At 34.2% G+C, this 17,905-nt stretch overlaps 1 protein-coding gene across 1 annotated transcript in view; it reads right to left on the bottom strand.

Moving 5' to 3' along the window:
- LOC126742453 (uncharacterized) overlaps positions 1–17,905 on the bottom strand; it is a 1,408,556-nt gene that overhangs the window by 13,580 nt on the left and 1,377,071 nt on the right. The gene's annotated exons all lie outside the window — the stretch shown is intronic.

Below are 17,905 nucleotides of genomic sequence, written 5' to 3'. Positions count from 1 at the left end.
GTACACGCGCGACGTTGCAAAATTTCGGCTCTATGCGGTTTCCTAAAAGTAACGAACGAAAACACGATCTGTATAGGTGTAAGGTAATTATTGCTTACTATTTGACCTACATTTTTCTGATGAAGACTGTTGTTAAATCCAAAATTTTGTCTTTTTAAGGTTAATTAATTATTTTTTTGTAAACTATTTTAACAACTATTTTAACAATCCTTTGATTTAAAAAGAATGTACCTTGATCATAAAACTTTCCATAAGACATCAGTCGTTTTAAGGGGAATAATCTTCTCCAGAATCGTGAGATATTCTGCACACGTACTGGAGCAGATAAGCCTAGATAATTAAGGATTAGTATTAAGTTTTTTTTTACCTTAGTAACTTGTGTTTGTCTTGATTTAAGTTTTCCACAGATTAGTAATTTGGTCTGTGTTCAGGTTTTTTACTGTTTGTCAGAAACAGCAATTACATATTTCAGATTTACTTACAGATATTCCAATGTAAGTCGGTTGCAACTGGATTGTGGAGTCCTAACTATTTATTTTTACCAAGCCTTAAATAATCTACAACTATATACTGACTAGTCTCGTTATCTATTTCACGTAGTCTGCAATTTAGTTAATCGCTATAAACTAGATATATGCAGAGCAAAGTGTTTATTAATATCTTAGCAGAGCGCTTTTTGCCTATGAGCCATCATAAGTGCTAATTGTCAGTTACTCATAGGAGTTACAGTTACCCACATAGGAGGAAAAATATTGTCACAAAACAATATTTCAAAATATTTAAGAATACAAATAATTCACCACTAAATGTAGAGGGACGTACAATATTTAAAAAAAGGGAAGACGTTAGTACTCTTTTATACTTGTGTTTAAATTCTGTCAAGACAACTGTTTCTTCAACCTTCAACTTTGACTTTCACTATCTATCAAACACCATTAACCTTTTTACCCTCATGATCTATTTTAATCATCGTGGTTGACAATAACACTTGAGAAAAATTGGCAGACGTGGCAACATTGTATTTCTTCTCCTTACATACTCCTGAAAATTCACTACTATGGGCGGCGGTCTCTGACGATACATTTTTCCCTGCATCAATAATTGTACGGTTAGCCACCTATGCGGTGTTGCCGGTTCTACTTGCTGCGCTCTCATTGGACTTGAGAGCAACACATGGTGAGGTTTTCTGCACGTAGAACCTCTTGGAAGCTTACATTTCTAATAAGGATGTATATCTTTCAAGCAATTAAAACACAATCTCGTTTTCTTTACAAATTCCATTTTTTCGTCTAAGCTAAGTCGCTTAAAACTTTCAGACAATTCAATAACATGCTTCTAAATATTATACCATGTATATTTAATATCACTCCCACTTCTATTATTACCTGCGAAACTTATAGTTTCTTTTACGAATATTATTTAGATATTTTGCTCTTGCCATGCGAATCATCAGATTTTGGGCCTTCAATTTTTTCTAGGATTTCGCACCTATTTTCCAAAAAAATATTTAAATCTTTTAACTGAAGTAGATCCCCGTCATATTTATAGGATTCTCAGTCCCTTCGTGTTATATTGTCAAAATTATTTGCCAATAAATAAATGATCAATGAGTCCCAACTTTTTACATCGATTTCTACAGACTTAAAATAAACAATTAGACTTAAATAAACCTTAAATGTTTACTTATAGAATCACAAATGTGCCACAATTCTGTGTGACTTTCTTTTAGCACCACCTCTTTTTAGGGCGTTTTATTTAGGGTGTTTATATTAGTTAATATTTTCCATGCTTCAGTATAATTAGCTGGAGCCAATTCGAAAGAGCTTATACGCTCTTTGGACTCTAATTTATTTTGTTTGTTAGCATCTTGGTTATCTTGTTTTAACTCTTCAGTCTTCAATTGAATCTCTTGGAATTCATTCCAGGCAAACTCTACCCATAAAGTACTAGAAGTTATTTCTATAGGAGAAACTTCTGATTCTGTCCCTGATAAGGCAGTTTCTAGGCTAGTTAGCCTACCCTTGATGAATACCTCGCTTTCGTCTTAAAGTTTGTTTTTAACTGCTCAACAGTTTTCGCTGAGATTTCCGCGGTGTCCACCATATTAATTCAGTAGGAGAGCCAATAGAAAAAAAATACCATAAGAAAAAAGAAATACACTTACAGACTTTTATAGCTTCTTTTTATCTCTTTCTAATGGCACTTTGCGCAAACGTTTAGTGCTATTCTTAATGTACTTTACGTTTATTGCGTAATAAACGTTGCCTAAATCAGTCCATTAGGCAAAAGTTCTCGGTATACGGCCCAAAAAACACCCAATATTTTCCACTAACCCGACCCAATGTCAAACAAAAATGTTCCTTCGATAGATCAACTTTCAGATTCTGCGTACACGTACGATACAGCCAGTAATTTTATCCACGAATGTGCTTTTGTAACTTATAAATATACAATAATAATAATATTTAATTACTGATACCTACTGATCTGCTAGATACTGCCGTATTATAACTAAAATACGTGTGCTTTTTTTACACGCATACGTTTCTATCAAAGCCGATGAGCAACTAACCTTACTCAAACAAATAGGTTATGAAATTAAAAAGAGATAAAAGCTATTGTTTAATTATTATCTTAGTAATAAACTAACATTTAAACAATAATTTTGCTCCAAATATACCTGGTTTGATTATTTCCTACAATCCTGCGAGAAACACAGCTACTTCCCTCTTTTTTCTTCAAACTTAAGCCTTTTCTCAAGACCACTCTTCGTTAATAATCTTATCAGTTTCTTAATCTTAAAGTATTTTTTTTTGTTTATCTTGGATGTAGTACACTGTGACAATGTTTAACATTATTTGAATGAACCATAGAATATTTAACCCAGTTTTCCTATTCATAGCTATTCCTGGCCAAAGTGTACTAGATAATGCTGAAACTGTATTTGACAAATGGGAAACTAAAGTTGTGATTGCTGGTAACTTATTCTTGGCACAAAGGTCAGTCTTTAGTGCTCTTGTTCTTCTGAGATATTCCTGATTTTTTTTTCATACTATTGTGAAGCTTCATGATCATTAGTATTTTATTTTGGTGTCTTACTAAATGTACTATGAATATAAATGTAAGATATTATTATTATTAAGATATTGTTTACCGTGTTTTTTTTATTTTTGTTAATTGAAGAAATGGTGTATTTACGCAAAAAGAATTATTGTTATTATTATTCTTTATATTATTATTGTAATTTAATATTGCGTGCACCATATTTCTTCTATCAAAATTCATTACAGCTGAAAATTTATTACATCATCTATTTTTTAATTGGTTTATTAGTGCTGTATCCGCTGTAAGGCCGTAGTGTATATTATATCATAATAAAAAATCAGTAAAACTATGATCTATTGTTTCATGCCACTAATCATCAACTCGGTGAAACTGCAGCGTTTATTTAATTTGGAATTGGAAAAATTGGGAAACAGAAACTGATATTCGATAAAGCAACAACTAGATTATCTTTAAACGAAAATTTACTTTCGCACTACGTTTGATGTGGAATGTTATTATATATTATGAAAATGCAATAATATGTTGTACTTTAGTTAGTGTAAGAAGAAGAAAAATTGTTTCTTTTAAGGTTTTTCAATATGTACCTACCTATCAAATATGACATTCCATGATTACCCTATCAAAATTCTATTAAAGTTCTATCTATTCTAGTAGCAATTTTTTTTTCCTTAAATGAACCATTCATTACACGACGAAGGTATATACTATTGAAGTCTTGCCTAAAACATATTTGCTGCTTTTAAAAAACATCCAATTTAATTTTAATTTAGTCTGGTAAAAATTATTTACCCATTTTGGCAATACTCAAAAATAGGCCAAAAATATTTTAATGCAATGAATTAATTTATTTCTATTGAAATTATGTACCTTTGGTCTAAGCAGCTTTAAATAATTTACATTTAGTATATTGCATATTGAATAATTTATTTATAATTAAATTAAATTAAATTAATTTTAAAGTATTTTTTGTTATATTTTAAATTCCAAAAGTACCATTTTAATTAATATTTAAATTAGATTTAATCCACATACTATGAAAAAATCAGTATTTTTCTTCAGGAGATAAGATTGTTAAATAGAAGTAGTTATACAAAAGTAGAAATAATTCATTAAACTGCTCTTGATGGGGTACTTTGATTATTATTCTATATCATCTAGGTTAAACGATTTTAAACATCAAATTAATGTAGGTTGGAGAGTAAGATAAAAGGAAAGTATATTAAGAAAAGTAACGATAATTTTGGTTTGGCTTAACCAAATTTCTTAAACTTTATTTAAGTTTCGTAGTTAAATGGAAAAAAATCACTGAGTCATATTGATTTCCATGGTGGTCTCTTTAAAAAAAAAAAGAAAGTCAAATGAATACGCCATATAAAATTTCAGTGATTTTATAAATTAACCTCATTATGATAATTCTTTATATTTTATCAAATATAAAACATTTTAAATTGGTAAAGTTACCTTATCAGCCTACAAAGTTAGCAAAAAAATTGCGATATCCGTTACGTATCGCCTTTAGCCAGTAACAATTATTAAGCCATCCATCAAGATCAGCGACTTAAAAAGCCTGATGTAGACTATATACTTAAGATCCAAATTAAGACTCCTTAAAATATGAAATATTATCAAAGGAAGCCATTTACTTTTATACTGTTGTTTCCATTATTCATAATATTGAGTTTAATAATTGGGTGACGAGAAATAAATTAAGTTAAACCCATTAATACCTAGCGTCCCTTATAAGGGACCAGCAAATTCCTTGCGATAAAAAAAGTGGGGATACATCGAGCACTTAGAGTTGCAAAGCGTATTTAGCAGACTTGATTCGACGTGTCAGGTGTTTTTGTTTTCTATTTCTCGCGAAATTATTTATGTGTTATTGAAAATGAATCCCTCCATGTACTCTACTAGGGGTCAAGGGTAAGTTTTATTTATATTAAGGGTAAGTTTTTATTTGAAATTGATAGCGACGAATCTGACGACAAGCATGCAGTGAATATAAATCACCTACCTCGCGGAATCCTATCTCAGGAATGTGAAATAGCTTACGTAAATGATTTTGACGATTCTGACCCTGAAGATTTACTGCCCTTATCTGTCCTTCAGAAAAACCTAAAAGGCAATAACAATACAAAGCAACAAACAGAGTACGCGTACCAAAAATCAAGATGGCGGGAGCCTGATTCTGAGACTGGCCGAGTAAATAATAGTGACCTTGTGATTGTCTGTAGCCCTAGTGAACCCTAACAGGATTTAAAAAATGCAACTACCCCGGTTGATTTTTTCGAATTGTTTTTCATTGAAGAACTTTTGACGTTGATCATTACGGAAAGTAATAGGTATGCACGGCAGCAAAATGTAGAACTAAATTTTACTCTGGATGAACTGCATGTGGTACTAGGAGCGTTTCTTTTATCGGGATATGGAAAATATCCAAACAGAAGACTCTACTGGTCGAGTGAAGAAGATATCCCAAAAATATTAAAAAACAGCATGCGTGGAAATCGGTATAAGACTCTACTAAGTATATTCACTTTAATGACAATTCAAAATTACCCCAAGACGACAGGCTTTATAAATTGAGACCCTTGATAGATCATCTAACCTGAATTTTAGAACACACAATAGCTTTGATGAGCATTTATCCATTGACGAGAGCATGGTGTCATATAATAATAATAATAATAATAATAATAATAATAATAATAATAATAATAATAATAATAATAATAATAATAATAATAATAATAATAATATTATTATTATTATTATTAATAATAATAATAAGGGGGTTTGCTGGTACCCCTACCGGGTGCGGCCCCTTGCAATGGGGATATCTGCGGCCAGTCATTTGGCTGGTCGGGGGCAAGAAGGTTACCCTCTCATGGACAAAAAACCAGCAAAACCCATGTAAATGGAGCGTAGACGAAGTAGAAGCCTCGGAACAATGCCGCTGCCTGGGGATCGCCAGGGCATGTCTGGAGCCGGCGCTGGACATAACAGCATGCGGGACGTCGGTGGCAGGGTGCTGAGGAGGCGGGCCCCTATCATTCAAACAATTACAGCTCGACAACGGAGCAACTCACCACCAAGAGCTCCTCCTGCTGAAGGTGCTGCACAGGAAATTCAGCCAGTGCTCACCCAAGCGGGACTACCAAGAAGGCGCATGAAATGGACTATGTTTATTAATGAAACCATAATCAGCGAATCATCTACAGAATCACCAACAATGAAAGGGAGATGGTCGGATATTGGCAACAACTTTACGAATTCTGCGAGACATATCCAGAACTAAATGTGACCGAACAGCGCGTTGCAGACCAGTACCGTGTAATCCTAAGGAACAACCTTATCCCAGAAACTCGATTAGCAACCATTAGACGAGAAGTGGAACTTGAACTGAATAATAACCCTGCTTCACCAGAAATACCAAACGCGGAAGCACAAGCTGAACACTAGCTACTTGAACCAATTCAACAACTAATGTTCACTGAAATCCGTGACTATGATACGCAAAATGTTAAAGAAGATCTTGAAAAACTTCAGGCAGAATTCAGAAGGGCATTGATGGAATTCGATGGAACAAGTCCGCTGCTTAGACCCCCAATACTAAAAGTGAATTCTTCACGTAGATTGCAACAGTTCTGGAAACGTTGAACAAAAATATTTTAAGTAAAATCTGTATTGTTGTGACGAATTCATAACGAGTTACTTACTATATTGGGTATTACGTCACTTATAGCAAAAATCAATTTAAAAATGTTTATCTCACACGCTCAACAATTGAAAAGAAGAAGAAAATAGAACCTAGGAGCTGAGGTTCAATCTATTAATCTCTGAGCTCGTTTCTTCTTTTCAATATGTTATGAATATTACAATTAAAAAACGATAAAAAAAAACAAGAAGACCTTCTCAAATTGAGAAACATTTCAGCAATGTAGTCTCGTAATATTCATAACAAAGTTAGGTAGGATATTGAAAAGAAGAAACGAGCTCAGAGATTAATAGATTAAACCTCAGCTCCTAGGTATATAAAAATCTATTATACCTCAAGTAAATTATTGTATTTAAAACTTATTGAACTTAAATTAAATTAAGTATATCGAACGGTATCGTTACAGATTTAAGTTCATATTTCTTTTAAATACGTGAATAAGTCTATTTTCTTCTTCTTTTCAATTGTTGAGCGTGTGAGATAAAAAATCTCTAAGTTGATTTTTGCTATAAGTGACGTAATACCCAATATAATAAGTAACTCATAACAATATTTTACCAGAACACCTATAGGAAACTGGCAGTTTAGAACAGTTACACCTGCTGATCTACTGTGCAGCGACATTTGTCACCAGAACTCTGGGTGTCAAGCCTAATGCTAAGCGTGGTAAAAACAATTTGGTATCAAGGGGACCACCACCATGGGCAAGAAGGTTGCAGACCAGGATCGACTCCATTCGGAAAGATGTAGGGCAGCTCATCGCATTTATCGGAGGAGTGCGAACATCTAAGACACGAAAGAACGTAACAGCAATCATGAGTCGTTACCAGCATCATGCCCAATATAATCATATAACCCATAATAATATAACCCAGAAAATCGAACACCTGAAGAATGTTTAGATACACTGAAACAAAAATTATCGGTATATGCAGGACGGTTTAAAAGATATAAATCCAGCAATAGCAGAAAGCAGGACAACGCGCTTTTCGTACGCTCGGAGAAATCTTTTTATAGAAAACTTAAGTTTTCAACCAGTCCTTGCGAAAATAACTATCCAACCAGCGATGAAATTTCAACATTCTGGAGTAGTCAATTAACAACGACAACACCATGTAATAACCAGGCAAGTTGGATAGATGAAGAGCGACAAAAGTCTCAACTTTTCGAGCAAATGCATCATCAGCCATTTACCGTTAAAGAGGTCTCCACTATAATTAAAGGCCTTCACAACTGGAAAGCTCCTGGTCCAGACCACGTACATAATTATTGGATCAAAAAGCTGTGGTCAACCCACAAACAACTGACCACACTAATAAATGATCTGCTGATGGAACCGAACAAACTTCCAACGTTCCTCACTCAGGGATCAACTTTTCTGCAATCAAAAGATCCACAGAACACACAAGATCCAGCGAAATATCGGCCAATAACATGTTTACCAATACTGTATAAGCTGATAACCGCGTGTCTTACAGAGCGCATATACCAACATTGCGAGGACAACAACATTATTGCTGTTCAACAGAAGGGATGTGCTAGGGGAGACATGGACTGTAAGGAGCAATTGACCATCGACTCCGTAATTTGCAACCAGGCCTATAGTAATAAGAGAAATCTCTACACCGCCTATGTCGATTACAAGAAGGCCTTCGATTCTATCCCACATGAATGGCTTATTGATGTCCTTAGGATATATAAAATAGATGAACGCATTGTGACTCTACTGGAGAGCACAATGGCGATATGGAGAACAACTATGCATCTACAACTTCCTACTGGAGAGAGTATTGAGACAAACACAATACCGATCCGTAAGGGTATATTCCAGGGCGACTCTCTGAGTCCACTTTGGTTCTGTCTAGCCATGAATCCTCTATCATCTCGACTCAATTCCACCTCTTACGGCTTTGCTATTAAGAAGAATAGTAGGGAAATCGCAAGAGTCAATCATTTGCTCTATATGGACGATCTGAAGCTAATGGGTGCCACTAGTAATCAACTGGATCAGATGCTGAACATCGTGGAGAAAGTGTCTGCTACTATCGGAATGAGGTTTGGGCTGGATAAGTATCGTATTAACAACATTGTACGAGGAAAGATGCAGCCGGGATCCTTCGAGATGCAGGATGGCCAAACTATAGATGCCATGGAAGAGGGTGATACATACAAATACCTGGGAATGGTGCAGGCAGCGCGAATAGACCACCGAACAATGAAAGATCAACTCACTGCTGAGTTTACAACAAGAGTAAAGCACATAGTGAAAACGAGCCTCAACAGTAAGAATCTATTTAAGGCGTTGAATACGTATGCCTGTACAGCACTAACATATTCCTTTGGAATTGTGGGATGGAGCAAGACGGACATCCAGAACTTGCAACGGAAGGCACAAACATTATTGACTAAGGCTCAAAAACACCACCCTCGAAATGCCACAGAAAGAACTACGCTACCAAGATATCAGGGAGGTAGAGGATTGGCAGACATTGGCAAACAGTTAGACCGACAAATTTCAGTTCTGAGAAATTTCTTTCATGAAAAGGCTAGATCGTCCGCTCTGCACCGTACTATATGCGAGGTCGATGACTCTACACCTCTAAAACTGAAGCATCGCGAAATCGAAAGTCACCACGTCACTGATGAAGAAAAACATCGATCATGGGCACAAAAACCACTGCACGGGAGACACGTCAACGAGGTTAGCCAGGGACATGTCGACACCAACGCGTCAAACTACTGGTTAACTTCGGGACAACTGTTTCCCTAAAATAATAAATTAAAATAATATGTAAAGAATTTACTGGATGTGATATTTGGCGTTTTATAATTCATATTTTAGTCAATAACGATACACGATGGTATAAACTTATTTAATTTTTATGTTAGTGTGAGTCAGTGTGCAGTTTTTTGTATTTATATATTATTATAGGTATGTCTTTTCTGTTAATTAGCGTTCTGCTCCATATTATTTAATTTTGTTAATTTTACTTAGGTCTGATGATGCCCTAATGCGGCGAAACGCGTAACCTTTAAATAGACGCTTGATTATGAGACTTGGACTTTGAGTTTACTTTCTCCTCCCCTTTATTCAGACCAGATCTTATCCTGGTGGATAAGCGACTAAAGAGAACCACGCTGATTGACGTTGCTATACCTAATAACAATAACCTCCAAGGAAAATACAACGAAAAGATCATCAAATATCGAGATCTTGAAGGGCAAATCAGACGGCAATGGGAGATGGAGCATGTTCAAACAATTCCGATAATAATCTCGTCAACTGGACTTATACCAAAAACCCTTGTAGAGAACCTCAAACAACTGGGACTAAGTGAGCACCACTACAAAAACATGCAAAAAGCGGTGCTACTGGGGACAGCACGGGTCGTCAGAAAGTTCATGGGTACAGAAGACCGAACACCATCCAGGGCCCGACAACCTGGAAAGGGTCCCCTCAGAGCTTAATCCTTTTGATAACATAGATATCTGGGATAAGTGAATGTTCCCCGTAAAACGGGAGTGTGATTGCCGCAAGGCAAAAATCTATAATAATAATAATAAGACGTTTATTAGCCACCAATACAAAAAAAGCATAATTACAGAAGGTAATATGATTATATACATGGAATTGAATATTAGAATATTAAACAAAGAGAGCATATTAAAAACAATAGGTTATATAAAGAATTTAGTTAACACAAGTAAGGCAACTAATAAGCCATGCATTTAGACTTTCAGAAAAGAAGGAAACAACTTCCTAGATTCTGTTAAGGCTTATAATAGAAGAAGTGAGAGAAAAAAAAACAATAATGAAATTATGAAAAACATTATGCCAAGCAATACATTCGGTGTAAGCCCATAAGATTTGGCTACAAAAATTGGGCTATTTGTTCGAGTAGCGGATACATGTATGGTTTTGAGATTTATACCGGAAAAAATCAAAACAAAGAAAAATAAAAGAAATTTGGTTTGGGTGGAGATGTAATTATGTAATAAAATTACTTTACAGGCCTTCCTCTCTGACGATTTATCGAAAAACAATTATTGTGCTTTTATAATTATAATCGTTTAGAGAAATGTCCGGTACAAACTAAGAAGGAATGGAATAATCAGCAAAGGGGAAACTATAAGTATTATCGAAATGACACCAGCATGCACGTACAATGAAAAGATAATAAAATTGTTTCTGTTGCATCCAATTTTGAAACCACTGAAGTAACTAACACACTTCGTTGGGACAGGGTTACCCGATCTAAGAAGACCGTTCCTCAGCCGAAAATAGTAGCTAACTATAATAAATATAGGGGTGGTGTGGACAAATTAGATGGTCTTGTTGCGGCTTATAGATCAAGATTTTGACAAAGAAAATGGTATTGGCCACTAGTCTTATATTTATTAGATGTATCTGTTGTGAATGCTTGGTTACTTATGCGAAAATTGAAAACAAATCATCCTGTCTCTGTTAGTTTATTGGCGTTTCCACGATACATATCGCTAAGTTTTTTGAAAAGTTTTGGTACTAAACTCCTGCAAGGAAAAACCAGTGCCTCGACTATTACATGACGTACGATTCAATAATATTGGGCATCTGATAGCCTACAATGAAACTGACCGCCGATGTGCCCTATGTGGAAAAAAAAGTCAATTCATCTGCGAAAAGTATAACATTGCATTGCATCCTAAAATTTGTTTCAAACTTTACCATGATAACTAAAATGTAATGTAATTATATACAAAACATAATAAGCATGTTATCTTACTTTAATTATTTTTTTTCCTTTTGCCCAGCGTCCCTCTAAAGGGACGCCCTAAAACAAAGGCTTTAGTGAACTAAAACTTAAAAAACATTTTTTTTATGTTTATTAGACCCATAATAAGGTATTTTTTCTAATTATAATTTAAAAATAAAACAAAAACTAACTTTCGGCACTAATGGGTTAAATGAAAAATAAACTGAAAGGCCTATTGTGTCAAATTATTTTCAAATCAACTGGTGTGTAGGTAGTGTTGGGTTTTTATAGTATACCCATGTACAGAGAGTCCGCAATATAGGTGCAAATGTTGAAGAGTATGATAGCTGACTTAATTTCTTTAGTCTCTTTCGATTGTCTGACTTAATCCCCTGATTTTTGTTGTCTTGTGCCGGGCAAAGAAGCTTGTATATACAACAGAGATAAGAACAAGGAAAGAGTTGATTGAATGGTAGCATTAGCCAGCCATTTAACAGAATGAAAGAAGAAATGACGATAAAGGTGACCACCAGCAAAGTAAGAAATAGAGACTGTGTCTCTATTAGAAATGGCGGATCGATGTATTAGAAAAGCTTAAACAATAAAAGCAATTAATAAAAAAAACATTAATAACAAATAGGTTGGTGACATGGAATCAAACCCTAGGGCGTATATTGAATACCAATTTTAAACCTTTTATCCCTTGATGCTGGACACCACTGTGTCCCAAACATGTAGATAGATGTAGACATAGCTTAAAAGTAATTTTATTTAATTTTATTGTAGCACCAATCACAATTATTTTTCACGTTTCAATGCCTTTATTTGTTCTCGCAGTTAACACAGATGTTTGGAAATTTTAAAATTTGATTAAATAATCACTATAGTACAGTAAATCTGTCAAATTTGTGACGAAAAAGTTCCTACACAATTTTTTTGCAGAAATCGTTAAAAGAGCATTCAAAAAGCTTAACTTGAAATTTGTGACCTCGACGCCTACCGGGTTTTTGAAAAAACTTTTAAATTTCATTTATCTCGGGAATGGTAAGTTTTTGGAAAAATTTGTAAGCACAAAAAATGTCGATGACATCATTTTCTACAACCGCTCTCAGTTTTTTTGCTTTTTGGGATAGAAAAAATGTCTTTATTGCAACATTGTCAATAAAAGAGTTGTTCATCTCAAAAAAACCTACAAAATTCATTTAAAAAATTTTCTTGGCCGATAAACCGTTCCCTAGTTATAGCGTCTACATTTACGACCATTTTGCTTTGTATGATGAAATCCAGTTTTTTCATACTCAAAATATTTAAAAATTTTCTTCCATATTTACAATAAGAAAAAATATTTTCAATTGCACAATTATAAATAATAATAATGAGCAATAATAGGAAAATAAAAAATATGATATGATTATTTAAGAAAATAGTATATGAATGTTAACTACATTGGTCAGAAGAGATATAAGAAAAATTTCATGCGCAGTCGTATAACATTTATAATAAAAAAAAATTATAAATTATCTTGTTAGAATATTCCTTGTTGGTAAACTGTGAAATAATTCGATAAAAATTGTTTCTTTCATAATAATCTTCGTTTAAAATATTTTGTACTTATATTAATCCTTGTTCTGTCAGCTTGTTGCGCTTATCACTATTATGTGGTTATAATTACAGTGAAATTATCTGTCATTACTTATTAATTTATATTTAATAATTAAAGTTGTTTGTAATTATTACTCTAGAAATTATAATGCTTGATCAGACTTTTCTCCAGAGAAAGCAGTTTAAGGAACTAAAGCTTACTGTTTCGAATCGCCTTAATAATGGAGAACAAAATCTGGGAATCAAGTACATTAGAGGAGTGCTCAAGATCGTGCCGTTGAAAAATGTGAGGTCTCAAGATGGTGATCTATAAGCGACACGTCTCTTAAAAGAAAGGGTAAATATTTAAAATGTTCAAATCGGTTCAGAAAAAAGAGAAATGGCTCAATATTTTTGCAAAAATCCAGTCTACAAGTTTGATATTCACTTGCTGCATCTAATAGGGATTTCTCAAAAAACGATTAAGCTCAAAAAACGATTAAGCCTCTACTGCCAAAATGTTGGTGGTATGCGCACTAAAATTGAACAATCTCATCACGGAGTGCAGCTGTCTGACTATTCTGTCATAATGCTAGTTGAGACTTGGTTGAATGAAGATATCTCTGACAGTGAAATCCTTGTGCCTGGGTATACCATCTACCGCACTGACCGTAGCCTGAAATCAAGTACAAAGATTAGAGGTGGTGGGGTGCTTATAGCAATTAGTAATAAATTTAGTTCTAGAAAAATTGCTACTCCTTAGATCTCAGTGGAGCAAGTATATGTAGAAGTAAATATTTGCAAGAAGTCATTTGTTTTTGGTGGAGTGTATATTTCACCAAATGCTACACGCGATAAGTACGAGTTATATGGGATGTCAGTTCATGAAATCTGTGAAAGCTACCAACAATCATCGGTGCTGGTGTTCGGTGATTACAACCTACCTGAGGCGGTTTGGTCAAATGATGTTGATGGGGTTTGTGTAGCTTACAATGAACACTATCCAGCCCGACTATTAGCTGAAATGTTTTAACAGAAACACATTTTTAGATTTAGTATTTTCTGATTTGCATAATGTTAATATTTCAGCTGCTGTTAACTGCATTTTTAGTAATAGTTTGCACCACATTTCTTATCATATTAATATTCAAACTGACTCATCTTCACTAATGCTCGATGAATTTTATTTCGATTTTCGAATGCCGACTTTGGGGCTATTAACTTTCATTTGAGGGCTATTGATTGGAGTATGAATTTTGATGGGTTGAATGTTGATGCGGGTAAGTTAAATGATATTTGACAGGATTGCCTTGATTTGTATGTTCCTAAAAAGAGACTAAGGTCTTCATCTTTTCCTAAATGGTTTAGTCCTTTACATAAAGACTTAATTTGTAAAAAGAAGGCTGCACACAGGAAATATACGTCTACTCCCTCACCTGACTCTTATGCTCGTTTTTCGACCCTTAGATCTCGATGTAAAGTAGAACACGATCGTTGCTTTAGTGAATATATTGGTAAAGTGGAGAGGTCAGTGGTGGATGATAGTCGTTACTTTTAGAGGTTTGTCGATGACAAAAGAAAGAGCAATGCATTTCCAAATTCGATGTTTTTGGGCCAGGAAATGGCACAGATTAGGGAAGCAATTACTAATTTGTTTGCAAAGTTTTTTGCTACAGTTTACGACAACTCTACTTATCTCATTCCTGATTCTCTTGAATTTGGTTCCCAGAATATTATTGTTGGACGCTTCACTCTCTCGGAGGTATTTTCTAAGATCCAGAAATTACCTAACAAGTTTATCTGTGGGCCAGGTAATATACCTAATGTCTTTTTAAAGAACTGTATTTATACAATTAGTTGGCCTCTCCAGATGATCTTTAATATGTCTTTACAGGACTCTACCTTCCCAGAAGCTTAGAAGCACAGTTTCATCATGCCGATATTTAAGGCTGGCAATAGGGGGGATATTGCCAATTATCATGGAGTATGTATTCAAAACTCATTAGCCAAATTGTTTGATAGTTTCGTTTGCGGTCAGCTAACATGGCAATGCAAAGGAATCATTAGTGAAAAACAGTCAGGATTCTCTTCTGGGAAATCCACCACCAGCAGTTTGGTTCAATACGAGTGTGATCTGTTGGGGGCTTTGGAGAGGGGGGTTCAGACTGATGCGGTCTATACCGACTTCTCCAAGGCCTTCGACAGGGTGAACTTTGGTCTCTTGCTGGCCAAGTTGGAAAGTGCTGGTTCTCATGACTCCCTCTTAAAATGGCTAAAGAGTTTTCTGATAGGAAGAACTCAGAGTGTGAAGGTGCATGGCTGTACTTCTGCACCTACTAATGTAGTCTTAGGGGTTCCTCAGGGATCTCACTGTCCCCTCTGCTCTTTAATCTATTTGTAATGATATTGTTAATGTGATCAATCATAGTTCTGTAAGTATGTTTGCTGAAGACCTGAAGCTCTATATGCAGATTAAGCAGGTGAATGATATAGCCAAACTTCAGGAAGACCTTGATGCTTTGTGTGGTCAGTGATGAACGGATTGAGGCTCAATATTTCCAAGTGTTGCTACATATCATTTCATAGAGGTTCGAAGAGATTCAATTCTACATATAGTATCCTTGGTAAGTCCTTGCAGTATGTGACGTAGTAAAGTATTTGGGCGTGTGGTTTGATTAGCATCTGAGATTTGTTCATCACATCTCTAAAATAACTTTAAAGGGACTAAGAGTGTTGGGTGCTGTAAACAGGTATAGTTCACATCTCTCTCTGCAAGCCTATAGACTCTTTTATGTCTTACTGGTTAGATCGAATATTGAATTTTCTTCAGTAGTGTGGTCTTCTCTATATCAGAATTCAATAGATATGATTGAGAGAGTGCCAGATGGATTTTTACGGTGTGCTGCATTTAGAATGGGCATTAGCTTTGACGAGTTTCATCGTGAGGACATGAGAGTAAGACTTAACCTGGATATATTGGCGAAAAGGCGTGTGAACGCTGATCTTTGTCTTGTCTTTAAGCTGGTTAATGGCATGATTAATGCTCCTGACCTTCTTTCTAAAGTGGGACTCAATGATCCAAATAGAACTCTACGCAATTTTGACCTTTATCATGTTCCTATACACAGAACTGAATATGGCCGATGAATGTCTTAAAGGCTCATAACATTGATTTATGTAGTAGTTCACTGTCCGTTTTTAAGAATAGCCTGAGCAGACTATGGCTGTAATGATGTCAACTCTGTTCTTAGATATATATATATATATATATATACATATATATATATATATAACATATATAACATATATAACATATATAATAATGCTCATAACATTGATTTATGTAGTAGTTCACTGTCCGTTTTTAAGAATAGCCTGAGCAGACTATGGCTGTAATGATGTCAACTCTGTTCTTAGATATATATATATATATATATATATATATATATATAAATATATATATAACCTAATAAAATTAAATTAACTTAGTCGGTGATGCACAGATAAACTGCGATATTTATAAAATTAAAAAAATCACAAAAAAAAGATCATGATCGTTTATAAAAACCCTTTTGCAATAATAATACATAGAAGAACATAAGTGCATAATGTAATAATAATATAAACAAAGTTGGAAAACTTAAAAAAATTAAATCGGCAATTTAAGGTGCTGGAGCAGATGCTCTAAAAACGCTGTCCCACAAAAATTTAATGTTACTCGATTACAATAGAAATTCTACGGGGACAGATTTGAGACGCTATAACTGAGGAACGGTTTATCGGCCAAGAAAATATTTTAGATGAATTTTATAGGTTTTTTCGAGACGAACAAGCGAAAAAACGCTTTTTTGGGTACTTTGGTGCCATCTATTTTTTGTTATTTTTATCGCAGAAAGTGAACTCAATGAAAAGAGTTGTAGAAAATGATGTCTCCGACATTTTTTGTCCTTACAAATTTTTCCAAAAACCTACCATTCTCGAGATAAATGAAATCCAAAAAACTTTTGAGTTTTTTTAAAAACCCGGGTTTTTAAACGCATCGAGGTTACAAATTTCAAGTTAAGCTTCTTGAATTCTCTTTTCCGCAAAAAAAAAGTGTGTAGGTACTTTTTCGTCAAAACGGCCTTTTTTTCCACAGATTTACTGTACTACTAGATAAGTACAAAATAAACTTTGAAACTTAGATATCAATTATCACTTGTATTGTATTATCGATTAAGTTTAAAAAATGAGTATTTATTTATTGGAAAAGAATCAAAAGTTGCATTAAAAACTTTAAAAACGGATTTCGACCTATACATGTGTGGCTTAAAATATTTAAAATTGAGTCACCTATCATCCCTTTGAAGGATTGCATTTACCTTCTGGACATCCTGTTGATAGCCCATGAATAGCTTTATATAGTTTTGGTAATATGTCCTAAGCTATTATATTTTATAGGAAATTTTTGTAGGTTAAAGCTTTATTTTTTTTTTAAACTTGTTTGGATATTAAAGTAATTTCTACTTTTTATGTAAGTATTAAAAATGTTTTTCCTAAACTTATGCAAGGTTTTCGTTATCCTTTAAAATCCTTAAATAAAATTTGAGTGGAGGCCAGTTTGCTTATCCAGTTACATTTTGGAGATTCTAAAAGGCTTAATTAAAGTTAGATTGGTTTTTGCAATATAATCAATTAACCACAAAGCAAATTGGATTTAGAAAAAGCATCCAACTATAAGTAGAAAAATATCCAGAGGTATTTTCCAGACATCACCACTATTCGTTCAGATCCCTAGCAAATCTAACTAATAGCCGATTATTTGAGTTGG

This window comes from Anthonomus grandis, chromosome 11 (genome assembly GCF_022605725.1).
Source record: "Anthonomus grandis grandis chromosome 11, icAntGran1.3, whole genome shotgun sequence".
NCBI classification, from domain to species: Eukaryota; Metazoa; Arthropoda; class Insecta; order Coleoptera; family Curculionidae; genus Anthonomus; species Anthonomus grandis.
Note: the sequence above shows the minus strand (reverse complement) of the source record. Positions and strands in the feature narration are given on the sequence as shown.